The 19,235-nt window shown below is 26.2% G+C and overlaps 1 long non-coding RNA gene across 1 annotated transcript; it reads left to right on the top strand.

Moving 5' to 3' along the window:
• The first annotated feature begins 13,068 nt into the window (after positions 1 to 13,068).
• Positions 13,069 to 18,109, top strand: LOC128997296 (uncharacterized). Its single transcript, XR_008491118.1, has 3 exons — positions 13,069 to 13,286; positions 15,822 to 15,921; positions 17,840 to 18,109. It is a non-coding gene; the product is annotated as an uncharacterized LOC128997296 (long non-coding RNA).
• Positions 18,110 to 19,235: the final 1,126 nt, after the last annotated feature.

The following is a 19,235-nucleotide window of genomic DNA, read 5'->3' as shown; positions in this document are numbered from 1 at the left end:
AATAATACTTTCAAAAATTAATATTATTTTTATGAATTTTCTAATTTATTCATGTTTTTATTATGAATTTTAGTTTGTAAATGTTTTTGAAGATAACTAAGCCATTTTAAATCTCTACCACATTCACAATGGGTTGTGACTCTCATCATTTTTCTAACACATTCAATACAAATTGCAAATTTTTTATCTTTACTATAATAATGTTTATGAAAATTTTCCATATCTTTTGTTTCCTTACAATTCAAACATACTTTTTCACTTTTTTCTTCTACTATAATATTATCATATAACTTTTTTCTATAAATTAAATCACATTCTTTACAATATGAAAGTAATCCATCTTTATATTTTTTATTTTTATAAAAATTATTAATATTTTTTAATTGTTTACACTTTGAACATTCCTTCTCCATTTATATAGTATAAAATTTTACAAATTAGTTTTCTTCAATTCATAATCATAAAAACTACCAAGTATATCTTCATCATTCAAGTCTTTAATACTATATGTAACAGGATTTGTATTATTAATTCTGGAAACAACAAATATTTCTCTTGACCAATTGTTTTTATATTTATTTGAAAAAGTTGATTTTTTGTTTCCTATTCTAACTCTATCATTTATTTTAAATTTAGATTTTGTAATTATTTTTGGTGGGATATATTTAAAAACTGTATTTAATAAATCATTTTCATTTTCTTTATTTACCTCAATTGGTTTCATTTTAATTGTTGAATGATATGAATTATTATATTCTTTAACTATTTCTTTAAGAATATCAATCCATCTAAAATTTTTATTAATTTCAAATAAAACTTTCATTTTTTCATTTTGAGTCCTATTATATCTTTCAATAATACTTGATTTTTCTTCATTTTCAGTATGATACATTTTAATATTATATTTCTTTAAAATTCCATTAAATTCTTTATTTACAAATTCTAATCCTTTGTCTGTATGTAATAAGTTTGGTGGTTTATGGCCAATTTTTATTGAATCTTTAATTATTTGTTCAAATGCTATAGATACATGTTTTCCATCTTTTTTCTTCAATGGTTTTGACCAAACATATTTAGAAAATGTATCAATAACATTCAACATGTAATTATAACCATCATTTTCTTTTTCATAATTTTTCATAATGATTAAATCAGCTGCCCATAAATCATCAATACCTAATGTAACTATTTTTCTTTTTCGAAATTTTTTTCTTATTAGAGCATGAATTTCTTTAGCTTCAATTATTTGATCTTTTTTATTTAATTCCTTTTTTATTATTGGTTTAATTTCCTTTTTAATTATTTTACTTTTATTTGTTTTACAAATTGAACATTTAGTAGCAATTCTAAACAAACCATTCTTCATTTCAACAATTTCTGGATTAATATTTTTAGTTTTCTTCTTACATTTATGACACTGAATAAGTTCTTCCATTTAGATATAAACATTTTATATATAAATGGATATATGTTATAAATGTCGTAATTTTAATAACTTTACAATTACTAAAAATTATATAGGATGTAATATATGTAAAAAAATTATTTTTGAAAAAAAGATTAATAAACGAAAAAATAAAAACAAACATCTTATAAATATTTTAAGAGAATTTAATCATTTTCAACCATATCGCACACAACAATTAATCAATGAAATCTATACGTTATGTATTTTAGACAATAGTTTTGAAATAACACCTAAAAATATAAAATTATTCTTAAAACAAAGAAATTATACAAACTGGATATTTTACTATCAATTCTTAAACAAAATATTCAATATTGATTTTGAATTAAACTTTGAAGATAAAAGAAATATTACAGTAATTTTTAATGCATATTTCTGTTTTACAAAAAGAAATATATCATTTAAAAAACTATTACCAATGATTTTTAAACTTTTAGAATTGAATTTTTATATAAAACCAGAATTTGATGATATTTTTTTAAAATTCTTAAAACATCTATCAACTTTAAATGATCCATGCATAATAAATTAACATAATGGTTTTTCTGATAACATAAGTGATACATCAGATATTATTTAAAAAAATAGAATTTTAAATATCACACAACAGTTCTAACAAACTGTTGTGTGATATTTAAAATTCTTTTCATATATTTCAATTATTAACTGTTAAAAATTTCTATAATTATTTTTTGTAATAAATGGATCTATTAGAAGAGATTAATAATATTGGAGAATGTAAATTCAAAGAATATAAACCAATAAAAAGTTTAGAATTGAATACAAAATATAAAATAGAAAAATTTGAAAAAGTTAAAGATAAATATGGACCAACAATTATTGTTGAATTAGAAAAATGTAAAGTTCATTTACCTCATAGATTTATTAATATATTTGATGAAAAAACAATTAAAGAATTAAATAAAAAAGATTTAAACTTAATTATTACTGAAATTAAAACATTCAAAGATAAAGAAACTGTTTTAGTTAAATTTGTATAAAAACTACTCATTAAATTTTAAAATTTTACTTGTTTTTAAAAACATTTCAGTTTGTAGTAAATTTTATGTAAAATATAGACATATTCATGAAAATTTCATCAAAATTATATACTTTTTCTAGAAAAATATGAAAATGTTAGAAATTGACCTAAAAGGGTAAAAAATATAGCATATTGTATAAAAAATAGGAAAATTCATTTAATTTTTGAGTGGCTCCTTTTTTGGCCCAGAAGTGACATGAATATATCTACTTATATATATATATATTTCTGAAAAATATATATATCTGGAAATATATATCTCTGGAAAATATATATATCTGAAAAATATATATATCTGCAAATATATATATTTCTTAAAACAAATTCCTGATTAATATATATATATATCATTTAATATATATATACTCGAAAATATATATTTCTAAATATATATATATTAAAATATATATTCTTGGAAATATATATTTTAGAAAATATATATCAATTAGAAATTATATTATTAATTTTAGAAAATCTGAAAAATATATGTATATATCTGAAAATGTATATTTCTAAAATATTTATGTATCTGAAAATATATATTTCTGGTAAATATATACCTGAAAAATATATATATATCTGGTTATATATATATCTGAAAATATATCTCTGAAAAATATATATCTGAAAATATATATCTGGAAATATATATATACTTCAGAAAATATATATATCTGAAAATATATTTTAGAAAATATATATTTCTGAAATATATATTCCCAGATATATCATATATTTTTTAGAAATATATATATTTTAGATATATATTTTCAGACATATATTTTTCAGATTTTTTAGAAATATATATTTCCAAATATATATATCCAAAAATATATATTTCTAAGATATATATTTTTAGAAATATATATTTCTAAGATATATATTTTCAAAATATATATTTCAGAAATATATATTTTCAAAATATATATTTTCTGAAATATATATTTCTAAGATATGTATTTTCAGAAATATATATTTCTAAGATATATATTTTCAGTTTTCAGAAATATATATATTTTCAAATATATATATATTTACAGATATATATTTTCAGATGTATATATATATTCAGAAATATATATATTTGCAGATATATATATTTTCATATGTATATATATTTTCAGAAATATATATATATTTGCAGATATATATATTTTTCAGATATATATTTTCCAGAGATATATATTTCCATATATATATATTCCCAGATATATATATTTTCCAGATATATATATTTTAGAAATATATATTTTAAGATATATATTTTTTCAGAAATATATATTTTCATATATATTTATTTAGAAATATATATTTTCTGAAATATATATTTCCAAATATATATTTTCAGATATATATTTTCCAGATATATATTTACCAGAAATATATATTTTCAGATATATACATATATTTTTCAGATTTTTAGAAATATATATTTCCAAATATATATATCCAAAAATATATATTTCTAAGATATATACATTTTTAGAAATATATTTCTAAGATATATATTTTCAGAAATATATATTTCTGAGATATATATTTTCAGAAATATGTATTTCTGAGATATATATTTTCAGAAATATATATATTTCCAAATATATATATTTACAGATATATATATTTTCAGATGTATATATATATATATATATATTCAGAAATATATATATTTGCAGATATATATATTTTCATATGTATATATATTTTCAAAAATATATATATATATATTTGCAGATATATATATATTCAGATATATATTTTCCAGAGATAAATATTTCCATATATATATATATTCCCAGATATATATATTTTCCAGATATATATTTTAGAAATATATATTTTAAGATATATATTTTTCAGAAATATATATTTTTAGATACATATATATTTTTCAAATTTTTTAGATATATATAATTTAAGAAATATATATTTCTAAGATATATATTTTCAGAAATATATATTGCCAAAAATAAATTTTCTGAAATATATATTTTCAAAATATATATTACCAAATTTATATATATATTCAGAAATATATATACTAAATATATATTCAGAAATATATATTAGAAATATAATATATATATATAGAAATATATATTTTCAGAAATATATATAGAAATATATATTTTCAGAAATATATATATATATATATATATATATATATAGAAATATATATTTTCATAAATACATATTTGCAAGTATATATATTATAATCAGGAATATATAATTTAAAAAAATATATATATTTTCCAGAGATATATATTTCCAAATATATATATATATATATATATATATTTTCAGAAATATATATTTTCCAAAAAAAAATATATATTTCCATATATATATTCCTAGATATATATATTTTCCAGATATATATTTTTATAAATATAAATTTTCATATATATTTTCAGAAATATATATTCTGAAATATGTTTTCAGAAATATATATTTTCAGGCATACACATTTCCAAATATATATATTTTCTGAAAATATATCTCTGGAATATATATATATATATATATCTGGAAATATACACATTCCAAAAATATATATTTGGAAATATATATTCCAGAAAATATATATTTGGAAATATATATTTCATAAAATATATATTCTGAAATATATAATTCCAAATATATATTTTCGGAAATATATATTTCCAAATATATATTTTCGGAAATATATATTTCCAAATATATATTTTCGGAAATATATATTTCCAAATATATATTTTCTGGAATATATATTTCCAAATATATATTTTCTGAAATGTGTATATTTCCAGATATATACAGGGTGTCTCACGAGAGGTGTCTCAAATCGATTACGGAAAAACGGCTTACCGTACAAGGATGAAATAAAATTATTTCCCGCTAAATCGACCCCAAGGAATAACGTAAAAATATTTTTAACTTTTTCCCAATACAGGGTGTGCCAAAAACTGAGGGTCACTAGTTCGAATCTCGGAATTTTCAAATGTAAACATATGTCATGTTATACATCACTTCAAAGGTATTTGATAGAAAAACATTTTGGCGAAAACAGAAATTAGTTATCTTTTTCCGTTTCAAAATGGCGGCAGTTTTTTGGGAAAAAATCTATATTTTTTTAATACTCTGTGTTTCCTATACCAATGCATTTATCCCTTCTCCGGTTAAATTTTCTTACTCGTTATGAAATTAGCTTTACTTGATATGCTACAAGTAACGGTTTTTTGAAATTATAAAAATTCCCAAAAAAATTATTTTTGAAAATTTGCAAATGCTCATTTTTCAAAAATTTCAAATAGCAACATATGTCAAGTGGGACATCATTTTATAGGTTTTTTAATTCCTAACAACTTTTTAATTTACACTTACTTCGTATCTCTTTTAGTGTTTGCGTAAATAACAAAAAACCTAATTTTCCTATATCAAATGCATGTTATTTGGGTTTGACGTGGTTTAACACTTCATCAAATTGGGTCTTTAGTGTTAAACCCAAATAACATGCATTTGATATAGGAAAATTAGGTTTTTTGTTATTTACGCAAAAACTAAAAGAGATACGAAGTAAGTGTAAATTAAAAAGTTGTTAGGAATTAAAAAACCTATAAAATGATGTCCCACTTGACATATGTTGCTATTTGAAATTTTTGAAAAATGAGCATTTGCAAATTTTCAAAAATAATTTTTTTGGGAATTTTTATAATTTCAAAAAACCGTTACTTGTAGCATATCAAAGTAAAGCTAATTTCATAACGAGTAAGAAAATTTAACCGGAGAAGGGATAAATGCATTGGTATAGGAAACACAGAGTATTAAAAAAATATAGATTTTTTCCCAAAAAACTGCCGCCATTTTGAAACGGAAAAAGATAACTAATTTCTGTTTTCGCCAAAATGTTTTTCTATCAAATACCTTTAAAGTGATGTATAACATGACATATGTTTACATTTGAAAATTCCGAGATTCGAACTAGTGACCCTCAGTTTTTGGCACACCCTGTATTGGGAAAAAGTTAAAAATATTTTTACGTTATTCCTTGGGGTCGATTTAGCGGGAAATAATTTTATTTCATCCTTGTACGTTAAACCGTTTTTCCGTAATCAATTTGAGACACCTCTCGTGAGACACCCTGTATATATATATTCCAGAGATATATTTTCAGATATATATATATATATTCCCATATATATTCCAGATATATATATTTACCAGAAATATATATTTTCAGATACATATATATTTCTAAGATATATATTTTCAGAAATATATATACTAAATATATATATTTAGAAATATATATATTATTAGAAATATAATATATATATATATATATAAATATATATTTTCAGAAATATATATATATATAGAAATATATATTTTCATAAATTTATATTTCCAAGTATATATATTATAATCAGGAATATATTTTTTTAGAAATATATATATTTTCAGATATATATTTTCTGAAATATATATATTTCCAGATATATATATATATACATATATTTATCAGAGATATATATTTTCAGATATATATATATATATATATTCCCAGTTTTATATTTTCAGATATATATATTCCCAGATATATATTTTCCAGATATATATTTGTCAGAAATATATATTTTCAGATATATATATTTCAGAAATATATATTTTCAGGCATACGCATTTCTAAATATATATTTTCTGAAATATATATTTACAGATATATATATTTCAGATATGTTTTTAGATATATATATTTTCGCCATATATTTTTCAAAAATTTATATTTTCCACAGATATATATTTCCAGATATACATATTTTCAGATATATATTTTCCAGAGATATGTATTTCCATATATATATATATATATTTTTTTAGAGATATATATTTCCATATATATAATATATTCCAAGATATATATATTTTCCAGAAATATATATATATAATTAAAAGATATATATATATATATATTTTGTTTCATACATTGAAGTGTCGCTTAAAATGTTTACAACGGTCAATTTACTATATTCATGTTAATTTATTTTTAATAAGATAAAACCACCATCATTAATTATATCTCTGCAAAGAAAGAAATAATGTTTCAGATCATAAAAATATTGAAACATCCATTCACGTAATGGAGTAAACTAATATCACTAAATAGTTTTAATTATGTAACTTGACTACCAACCATCTATTTGAAAAATTACTTAAATTCCAGTATAGTAAGGTTAAGATTTGTATTATTTCCAAATCTTTATTCAAGCATAATCTATCTTTACACTTTAAATGAGAAAATTGTCTCATCGTTGTTTTATTCCCAACACAAGGCAGTGTTACACGCTGAACAAGAGAAGACAAAGATAATCTGTAGTCTGGAGAGCCGACGCACGAGACATAAACAGGATTGAAAAACTTGGGAGAGGTGAACTGAATAAAACGCGACCGGTCGAGACAAGAATTGTTCTGTTGATCTCACACGAGCACGAGTTACACAGATTAAACATACTACCTCACAAATCTATCGCCCTTGGATCAGCTGTTTGTTCAGTCTAGGATCAAACTGAAGGAAATTTCATATATCTTAGAAAGAGTTACAGAATAAGAAATGACCAAAAGTTAAACCGAGTAGACTTAGTTGATAGAATAAATAAGCATTTTTCTGTATTTTTGTAATCCGTCGAAATATTTTCTTGGCTACATGTGGGTAATGTACAATATGTAAAATAGGAAGCACGTTAAGTGTTTTGAGGAATATAATAAATACAAGACCTCGATATATATTTGTATGCCATATCTTTGACTAAACCAAAATTGTCACAATTAATTATACTCATTTTACTCTAAAATGTCTAGATTTCTTTTCAAACTAAACATTCCCTTTACACAAGAAAACGGATCCACAGGTTGCAGCTTAGTTAAATGGCAGTTTCTCGAAAGAAGCTTTTTGGCGACTATCCAGTTGGCAACTTATGGCTTTACTCCTTCAAATTAAATAGTTTGCTTTCCTTATCGAAGTCTCTTTACATCTGGTTTAATGCTTCAATATTTACCTTAATATTATAATAGTCGTGTTTTGCTGACAAGAAAACCAATAAGCTTTTTTCCCATTTTTTTATTACTGTATGTGTCAATTTTGGATTTCAGTTTCCATATTTTGGACATTTAGAATTACATGTTAATATGAAAAGCTTAAATTTATTAATGTATGTTTTATTAACAACAAAAGGAGAAGGACTTACTCAATGCAAGTGTAGATAAAATATAAATGGTTATTATTTCCTCTAATTTACTATACAAAAGTATCACATTTTTGTGTGTGTTTTAAATATAATTTTTATTTGTTAAAGAGCTTTATTTTAATGCAATTGACCCATCTTATAAAAATTATATAATGTTTTTTTTTCTCTTTGGCAAAAGAGGTAAAACGAGTTAACTCTAGCTGTTTAACTAAAGTTTAAAGTTTACAATTTACAAATACCATATTTTACGTTGCACTGAAATAGTTATTTGTGTAACTAGTGTGCTAAGTATGATGTGTGCAAATTTCTCGAGTGCAGCAAAGGCACTTTGCACTCGTGTTATACATTATATTTTCCTACAGTTACTATAAAGCATAGAAATAATTAGTCTTTCAAACAGTAAACAACGCGTTTTATTGTTGCACCCACTTTGTCAGGTAACTGTAGGGAAAAGTTAGTTTGTGATGTTATAAGAATCTTAGTACAGTTTTAATGTATTGTAAATTAAATTTACAAGATAACAACAAAAGTGGTATATTAAATACAATATTTGTATTTAGACCTTCTTGTTAAGGGTTTAGGTTAGGTTAGGTTAGAAAAGTTACAAATAACACCAACCAAAAAGTCTTACAATGGTCAACAAATAATACACTCACTGTTTTAATCGATTTCATTAACCCTTACGTTGAAAGATTGAGTGTCATGAAAACTAAGAGAGAAATAAACCCAAATTTGGAATTACGCCAGGAGACGATGTAGCAAGCTTTTCAGACACATTTAACACTACGAGCTCACTTTACACGGCCATCATTTGATGTAAGAGTTTAATGACGTTTTTATTGTATAATGCATACTCATGTATAGGCTACTTTGTACTACTCGTGTTACACATGTTGTACTTACTCATGCTACAGTCTACTTTTTTCTCTTATACTCAACTGCCGATAATTTAGACCTAATAATGAATCAAGGATTTAATTAATGGAGATAATTGAATATTAAAAAATGTGTTACGATGAACTTTACAAGAAAAAAGTTATTCAACCCTTTTCCGTATTCAATAAATGATTTTAAACTTAAAAGAGTTGACCAAATTAAGGATTTAGGAGTTACTTTTGACTCGTATCTAAGATTTGATAAACACGTTGAATTGATTATTAATCAGTCGTATAGAATGTTAGGTTTTATAATTAGAAATACCAAGAATTTCAGAACTATTGACCCCATTATTAGATTGTTTTACTCATTTGTTAGAAGTAAGCTGGAATATTGTGTTTTAGTTTGGTTTCCTTTCAACTCATACCACAAAAATGCAATAGAAATTCTCCAAAATAAATTTCTACGATACTTGTTTTTAAAAAGGTATAATCAGAGATGTGACTGGCATATGTCAACTGATTCATTGAGAGGATTGTTTGATTTCCAAAGCCTTACATTAAGAAGGGAAGTTTTAGCATTGATTTTTCTGTATAAAATCCTAAATAACAAAGTTGATAGTTTGTTTTTGTTGAGTAAGATTGCTTTTTATGTTCCTCGTAATAATTCAAGGTCGTCAATTTTATTTTATATCCCTCGTTGTAACACTGTTCAATTTTACAGTTTCTCACTTTTTACAGGCTTACGTTTATTAAATGTCCACAATAGTAAAATAGATGTTTTTTCTGACACTATTAAGCAGTTTAAATTTAAGATAAACGCTTTGCTTACGTAATGTAATCCATCCCTTTAGATTTGCAGCCAAAATAAGTGAAATTTTCAACAACGTTGTCCATTTTTATTAACTTGTATTCACTCTTTTTACTATTATCATCACTGGTTTTGTATTGTCTATTTATGTGCACTTTTTGTAATTTTTTTGTTATTCACTTTATGTATTAATATTGAATTATTTGTCATTATAGCTGTTTTGGGTTTATACCTGTAGCTATTGTAAATTGTTTATAAATAAATAAATAAATAATGTACTACTCCAGTAGTCACAAGAACAAGCTGCAGTTATGAGACAGCGATGGCAGCAAGTATAGAAACCATCAATGTTTACTTCTGGTTGGTAGAAAATCGATATAATTAGTTCATCCTCCACGGAAACATCCTTATGAGAGAATATCTTTCTTATGGATTTATTGTTTCAAGGAACTACAAAAAACGGAATCACCATAACAAGATTTGCACTAATAAGACAACGTAAATGAACGCTTTAACGTTAAAACTAGCTTTAACTAATATGAAAGCAAAACATACAAAGAAGACTCATCATGGATATGTATCTCGTATTCAAAATAATTCCAAACAAATTACTTTTACTATTTCCTTTATCTGTTTTACATTTTCCACTTTTGCGAACCAAACATGTAATCTGTAGTCCAGAAAGGACTCACGACTCACGAGTGAAATAAACATTGGAAAACTTTGGCGAGAGACGAACCTGCTAAAACGTGTCTTGAGTTACCGGATGTGGCAGAGTGCAACACATACTGCTTCCGTTGATCACACGTCCGGATACGGAAACTACTCCACTACATTACTAACCCCACTTGCAGACAACACAAGTGAAAAAACGCATATTTTTCTGATTTAGACTAACATACGAATTTTTGCTTAATACCATATAGATAAATGCCATTCCTCGAAGAATTATCAATCAATGAGGCTATTTAGCAAATAAAGTCGAAGTGAAAAAGTAACAAGACCAAGGTTTGGATCGTCCCTTACAAAAATCCTTAAGGCTACGAACTGAGTTGAAGAACGCAAAATATTGATTACTTAAAGATACACTAAAAAAAAACAAAGCGAAATTAAAAACACTAACTATGGGGATACACTTTTGGGTTTGCTTAATGTTTTGTGCACTTGGTAGTTTTTTGTTTTTTTCTTACTTGAAATACTTGAGGTCTTCATCCTTGACCGAAAATGTCGGATAGATTGCGTCAACAATAATTATTTCTAGTTTTATTCCTAGCAAAATGTTTATATTTTCAACTAATACAGTCATACTTACATGTTTACATTTTTTTATCTAAAATATAAAGTAACGCTTTACTCCCAATCATTTTTAAATATGTTTAATCTTGTCACTTGTTATCTTGTATGTAGTTTAACCCATTCTCTTATTAAATTCAATAAAAATATGAACCTTTCATTAAATGTAGTTTTTAATTTTACACAGTTTCAAATTAAACTTTGGGGAAGACGGTTGTGACATTTTCTTTTTTTCTTCGAAGAATTCAAAAAGAATATAATAAGGTAACATGATAATTTGTGATTATATTTCGTCAAAACACGTTAAGCAATTAGAACCGCCTTCTTTAGTGTGGTAGGCAACTCATTGTCTGTACCTAAATTGCGCACCTCTCGTTTCACGGCGTTTCTGATTATGTTTTCCGTTACCGCTTTCTACTCAAGTTCTACGTAAAATAATAAGGGAATGCAACATATACCTGAACAACAAACTGAATGTCTACCTTTCTAAATACAAACAACAAAATTTTATAATAAGTTTATCACTTATGAACAAATAACATTCAGGTGTAAGTAAACACATCATGAGTCATTCAGCATATTGTTTCTCAAAATATGGTTGGATGGTTAATTAAACATTTACAGTTTTGTGGTTTTTCCAATTTACTTTAAATAACAATTTATTATTGGAGGATTTTACTATGTCATGGCCTAGTTTTGAAAATATGACAAGGATTTGTAAGTATTACAATAGGCTATTTATACAAAAATGGTTTATGTTAATTTTTGCATCAAACGATCCGTGTGTAGTTAGTACAACTACAGCTGTACCCAAGTAGCAACACAATATTGTTAAAATGTTGAAATAATGTTGCTTAACATTGTCAACAATATTGTTCTGAGAATATTGTTTTAATGTTGAAGCAAGATTTTCCCAACATTGATCAACGTTTTATGAAAATATTGTTTGATAATATTGATTAATGTTGAAAAAACATTATTTCAACATTAACACATTATTTTCCCAACATTGATCAACATTTATTGAAAACATTGTTGTCAATATTGAATAATGTTGAAATAATTTTTATTTCAACATTGAAACAACATTAATAAGATTGAAAACTGTTTATGGACTCAGCTCATCCTGAAAATCAAAATAAATATAAACTAGGCTTTTGTTAAGTAATAAAGGGAATAAGGTTGATGCTAAAAACAAAATACTAAAATAAAAATTCTACCCAAACGGGTAGAAACAAAAATATCTTCAATTTAAATTAGAACTATTTTCTTGTGCGCGCCATTAAAACGCGCGCGGATGGATCTATCTATTAGCTAGCAGCTAGCATCATGGTAGCATCCATCTTGACCATCTTCCATCATCGGCAGTCGGCAGCTCCAGAGCATCTCTTTCATTTCAATCAATCATCTCTAGTCCTAGTCTCAATCTCGTAATTTTTATTTCACTTACTTCACACCATGTTGCAATGATTGTATTTTCCCTTTGCTTTGAGATTCTGATGTAATAATACAATTATTTTATTTACGGCTGAATACAGTTTTTTAATGGTGGTCAACTTGAGATACCAGCTTAAAGGTAAGTGCATCTTGTTATCAAGTTAAGTTTTGCATTCATAGTTACATATCAAAGTAGGCTAGGCTTGCACTCTAGTCGTAACTTAATAGAGCCAAGCCTAATTTATTAAAATCTTTTAACCTACAAATGCAGTACCAACTGCTAAGATTGATTGTTAACACACAAATAAAATATGTAAGTGTGATAGTATGCAAGGCTATGTAGGCTAAATAAGTTAGGCCTTATAGGCCTAAGTCTAATATTTAAAAGCAAACAAAAAAAACTCATTTGAATGCTGAAAGAAAAATTAAAACCTAGCCTAATCATTGAGATCATTATGAATGCATTTTTGCCCAGAAAATTGAAGTTATAAGTTAATCATCTCCAAGGCTTGAATCATCTCACATCTTTTTTACCTAACCTTAATTTAGACGAAAATGCGTTTTCCTGTTTTGCCATTGCAGTTTAAACTTTGACATAGCCTAGGATGTCAATATTATTTTACCTAAACTTAAGTTACATACCAAAGCCAATTTACAACTTCAAAGTAGGCTACAGTTTAATTATCCTATGAATTGGTCAATAATTTGTAAATTTAAAGGAGGCCTAGGCCTAACTTACATTAAGTTATTAGCCTTAGTTAAGTTACCGTTGGCATTTTTATAAGCAGAACAACTTAATAAGTTATTTAATCCTAAGAATAATTTTAATGCTAGGGCCTGCATTGATCGATTTTACTACACTAATTTCGCTAATTTCGACCTCTAAAGTTAAGTAGCTTAACCTACCATTAAGTAATTCGTTGGTAGCAGGCCTAACTTGTTCTGTACCGGTCAAGGTTCCTGTACTTTAACTTATAAACTTAGGCTATTCTTATGTTTGTTATGACTTAACTTAGTCACACTGCTTATGATTAAGTTATGGCAGTAATTTGAACTTAACTCGAACAGTAACCAACCTGTACATTTTTGCTTGTCTCTTGCATACAAAAAGCACTTACATATGTACTAAACACACATTCTTCACAGGCACAAGGCAGAATAACAATACCGGTATGTTATTTAAAACCTAAAATAACTTTTATGCTAGGGCCTAAATTGATTTTACGATAGGCTCTACCTTAACCCTCCGAGTGTTATGTGTCGTAAAAGCGACTCATAACACACCCGCTGTGGTGTTATGTGTCGCTTTTGCGACTCACAAACACTGTTTACGGCGACGGCTCTGGGACTGGCTGAATCGGATTGAACTGGATCGAGTTAGGTATAATTTTTTTCAGCAGATTCAGAGCTTTCTCCTGATGTCTGTTTCTTCATTTTAGTTCCGAAAATATTGTAGCAGACAGCTGACGTGCGTATTTGTAAGTTAAACAGCTTGGTTAACCTCGCACCGATGACTGATGTGTTTTATTACGTTTATCATTGTTTTAGTGTTAAAATCAAAAGTAGTGATATACGTGGCGCATTATAAGAAGATTTAAGTGATTTTGAAGGGCTGGTTGATGATCCTGAAGAAGTAGGTAGTGATATTGATGTAAATTATCAGCCAGATTCCTAGCTATGGTTAGGCTATGCATTCTTAGCTAAACGCTATGTACCGAAATCGGTTTTTTGCCCATAACTTAACTTATTTATTTGCAAATCTACTTCCTTATATTATTATATTTTTGGAATCCTCATAAAATTCTGAACTAAGTGGCTATTTTAAAATATTTGTAGACCGATAAATTATAACAACTTATTGAGCGCAAACATAAATGTTTTTCATTTAGCCTATTTTATAATTTTTGAGAAATGTTAACCCCACAAAAATTGTTGAAAATTTTTTTTGTAATGTTTTATATGTTAGGGCCCAGGCCTACCTTGAAGCCCATAATTTTCCAAACAAAATGATATATAAAACAGTATACTTTACATTGTTTTTAAGTTTCTAAGATACATTTTAATAAATCCCTGCGATTGCACAATAAATGGACGAACATTAAGACCAAAAGTAGAGACACTTGGAGGGTTAAGTTACTAAGTTAATTTCAACCACTAACTTACCATTACAACTACAGTAGCCTAATATCAGTTATAAGTTAGACTAAAAAGATATTTTAAACTAAAATATCAGTCGTTAACATCATCACTTTACATTTCACTTTGCATTAGTGTAGTTGGGTTGTGTTATTTTAGTTAATAGGTACCATTAAATTACTCTTTAATATTATAATAGCCTACCGCATTGTTTATGTTGAGTTTTTGTTTTCGTTAACCAAAACTAAGATCGTAAAATCATCAATAATAATGAATGTTCTCTCTAACAGGAAAGTGCCCCTAAAACTAACTTACATTAATTTGTTGGTAGGCCTAACTTGTTCTGTTCCGATCAAGGTTTGCTGTACTTTATATAGGCTATTCTTATTTGTTTGTTTTAACTTAGTCACACTGCTTATGAATATGGCGCAGTAATTAAAGCCTAATTCAAACAGTAATCAACCTGTACATTTTTGCAGGTGTCTTAAGTTACATAAATACAAAAATCCCTTAACTTAAACACTCTCATTCTTCACAGGCACGCAGGCACGTATAAAACCATGGGGCACGAGGTCAAAATAAAATCAGTAGACTCTACACAAGACTGACCAAGTTTCTAACATCCTTTGAAGCTACAGGTAATTGACCTTTTCAATTGATTTCCTCTGTCAGCTCAGCATGTTAGCCTAGATAGTTTTAAGAATGTGATGTATGCTTGGTTGATTGTATTGTAAGGCCCTTTTACAGACTTAAAGATTTTTCAAAGCAGACTTTAGCTCTATTAATCTTGCATGATGTTTTTCTAAAATATAGCTATCAGTACTCTTATTTGGTTTTTAGTACAATGAACTTATTAACTTATTTTGCTTTAATGTATCATATTTTACTGTTGTATGACTGACTTGTGCTTTTCAAGCTTTCATGACAGTATCAATTGCATGTAATTGTCTAAATATTAATTATTGCTTTATATCATATTCATATTGTATGGCTAGGCCTATCGTTTGACTAGATTAATCAAATCACAAGTAATCACATTCTAAGCAAAATCTTTGACAAAATGTTAGTGTCACCGGTGGGATTCGATCTGATAAGTATTTGATTATGAGCCGAACACTATCCACTTCACCTCGAACACCGATGGCAGCACTTCGTACCGTCGCGGTACGGTAACAGTGTTCATTATATGTATTCATTCAACCATTAATCGATTGAATCGAGCCTATTTGGTCCGAAATAATATAAATACTTAGTATTTCATTATTGAACCGATAGTACATGGCGTTTTTGTACCAAAATTTGCTCACCCTCTTAAAAAGATTGAACAAATTTGATCGTTTCACTAAAAAAAAAAAAATTAAGTTAGATTCTGACACCTAATGTTTGAAGTACGGTAGCCAAGAAATATATTGACTACCGGTTTGAAAAATATATTGGTAGGCCTATATACGGTTTGATATAATGGCAAAAAATAGCTTTTGGTTTTGTTGTATGTTTAGGAAATCGTTCCTCGAATAATTAATTTTACAACAGCCTACCGCATTGTTTATGTTGAGTTTTTGTTTTCATTCACTAAAAATAAGGCAATAAATAGCAATATTAAAATATTTCTAGATAATTTGAAGCTTGTATAAGAGTAAATAAATAAGCCTTTATACTCTCTTCTGACTCTATCTCTGCCTAACTAAATTTTTAAATACATGCCTTTCATACATAATATAGGTTAATATAGGACTTGTATTATATTTGGCTATTAATACAAGTAGGCCCTATTCAACAATTTAGTCAATGGTAATATGCAAAAATTTTTTGACAGTGGAGAAAATAGTGGAAAAGGGAGTATTTAAATTACAGACCTTGCAAACCATTAACAATCTCCAAGGCTACGTTTAACCTTAAAATAGTTATTTTTAAGTGGGCCATGAGGCACAATTTTTATTTCAGCTGCGGTTTTCAATACGGACGAAATGAGAACATTCTATTGGCTGTCATGGTCTGACGTCACTCTCTTCTCTTGAGAGAACACCATTAGCGCAACGATACGAAATTCAACTATCGATGTTGTGTAGTGGATAGAGTACTCAAACGATGTCTAAGAGTTATCCAGTTTGAATCCCTCCGGTGACACTGACTTTTTGTTAAAGATTTTGCTTAGAATGTGATTACTTCATTTTTTGTTAGAAATTGAGGCATTTATAATTTTATTTTATGAACAGAACAATTTTTTCGAATAGGTAGTAAACCTTCATTAGATTTTTATCTTATATCTCTTTTTATATTATTAGCAAGTTTGGTTAGTTATGTTAGTTTATGACGGTTAGGTTTTATATTTTTTTCATTTTTTTACTCTCATTTCGTCCACAATGAAACCGCAGTATTAGCTGAAATAAAAATTGTGCGGCCGTGAGAGCGTGGAACATAGATCAAACATGCCTGATGTACTTCATAAGCTCTATCCAACCCTCAACAACATGAAATAGCAGCTCTTCTTGTTCTATACTTTCAGATACTCTCAATTCCCATGCAAAATAAACTTAACACAAAGACTTTTTTTAGGAAAGGGAAGGATGCCGCTACAGTCGAAGAGAATCGGGCCTATGGAGATGTCAGCGAAGATATAAACACTTTTCAACAATCACTAGGCCTATACATTGAGCCTACAGTTATTAATTTTTAAATCTTGAAAGTGATTTACTTTTGTTTACAGATTTGATATATTATAAGAATATTTTGTTCGCTTGGTTTTTTGGTCTCTTTTGTGATTTGACCTTCTATAAAAAATGTATATTTTGGGCTTTGTGAAAGAATAAACAATATATTTTTAAATTGTGACGTCATTTTTTACCTTTTTCTTGAAATAAATATACATAACTTATGTCAACAATATTCCACAGAAATACTTTTTGCAGATTTTATGAAATAGCATAGCCTACTGTTATTCAAGAATAAAATAATATATTAATAATAGTTTTGTCAGTCAATAGAGTATTACCTAAAATGAGTTTTTTTTTTGTTTTGACATTTTTGTTATGCATTTATGCAAGCATAAGTATTTTGAATACTTAGATTGTTTAACAATTATTTTGTGAATTTTTAAAAATATAAGCTTAATATTGACAGGATAATACAGCCGATACAAAAATACTTTAACAATGTTGTAAAAACATTAATCAAAATACTGTTAATGTTAACAAAATATTGTTAATTGATTATTTCTACATTTGTTTCAAAATTGTCTTAATATTGGCTTAATATTTCCATATAACATTGAAACAACGTTGAAAAATATTAAGACAACATTGTCAAGACAATGTATTTTGTTTCATTAAAACGTTGTAACAATATTGTTACCACATTGATCAATATTTGGGCAATATTGAATGAATGTTGTTTAAATGTTGAAAACAACATTGAAACAGCGTTGAAAAATATTAAGACAACATTGTCAAGACAATGTATTTTGTTTCACGAAAACGTTGTAACAATATTGTTACCACATTGATCAATATTTGGGCAATATTGAATGAATGTTGTTTAAATGTTGAAAACAACATTGAAACAACGTTGAAAAATATTAAGACAACATTGTCAAGACAATGTATTTTGTTTCACGAAAACGTTGTAACAATATTGTTACCACGTTGATCAATATTGGGACAATATTAAATTAATGTTGATTAAATGTTGACAACAACATTGAAACAACATTGTTATGCTACTTGGGTATCTTGCCCCTTAGGCACTACACACGGATCGTTTGACGCAAAAAGGTAACATAAACCATTTTTATATTGCAATTTACGATCCAGAGGCTTATCCACCATGAGGCTATTTATGTTAGTTACAATTTTAATAAAACGTATGAAATAACATTTCATATTTGTTCTGACCTCTACCTACATTTCCTACCTCAAAACAAGTCTGTGAATAGTTATTTGTGTTACTAGTGCGC

Source organism: Macrosteles quadrilineatus, unplaced genomic scaffold (assembly GCF_028750875.1).
Source record: "Macrosteles quadrilineatus isolate MER2022 unplaced genomic scaffold, UCM_ALF_1.0 Scaffold_6__1_contigs__length_79288215, whole genome shotgun sequence".
NCBI lineage: Eukaryota > Metazoa > Arthropoda > Insecta > Hemiptera > Cicadellidae > Macrosteles > Macrosteles quadrilineatus.
Note: the sequence above shows the minus strand (reverse complement) of the source record. Positions and strands in the feature narration are given on the sequence as shown.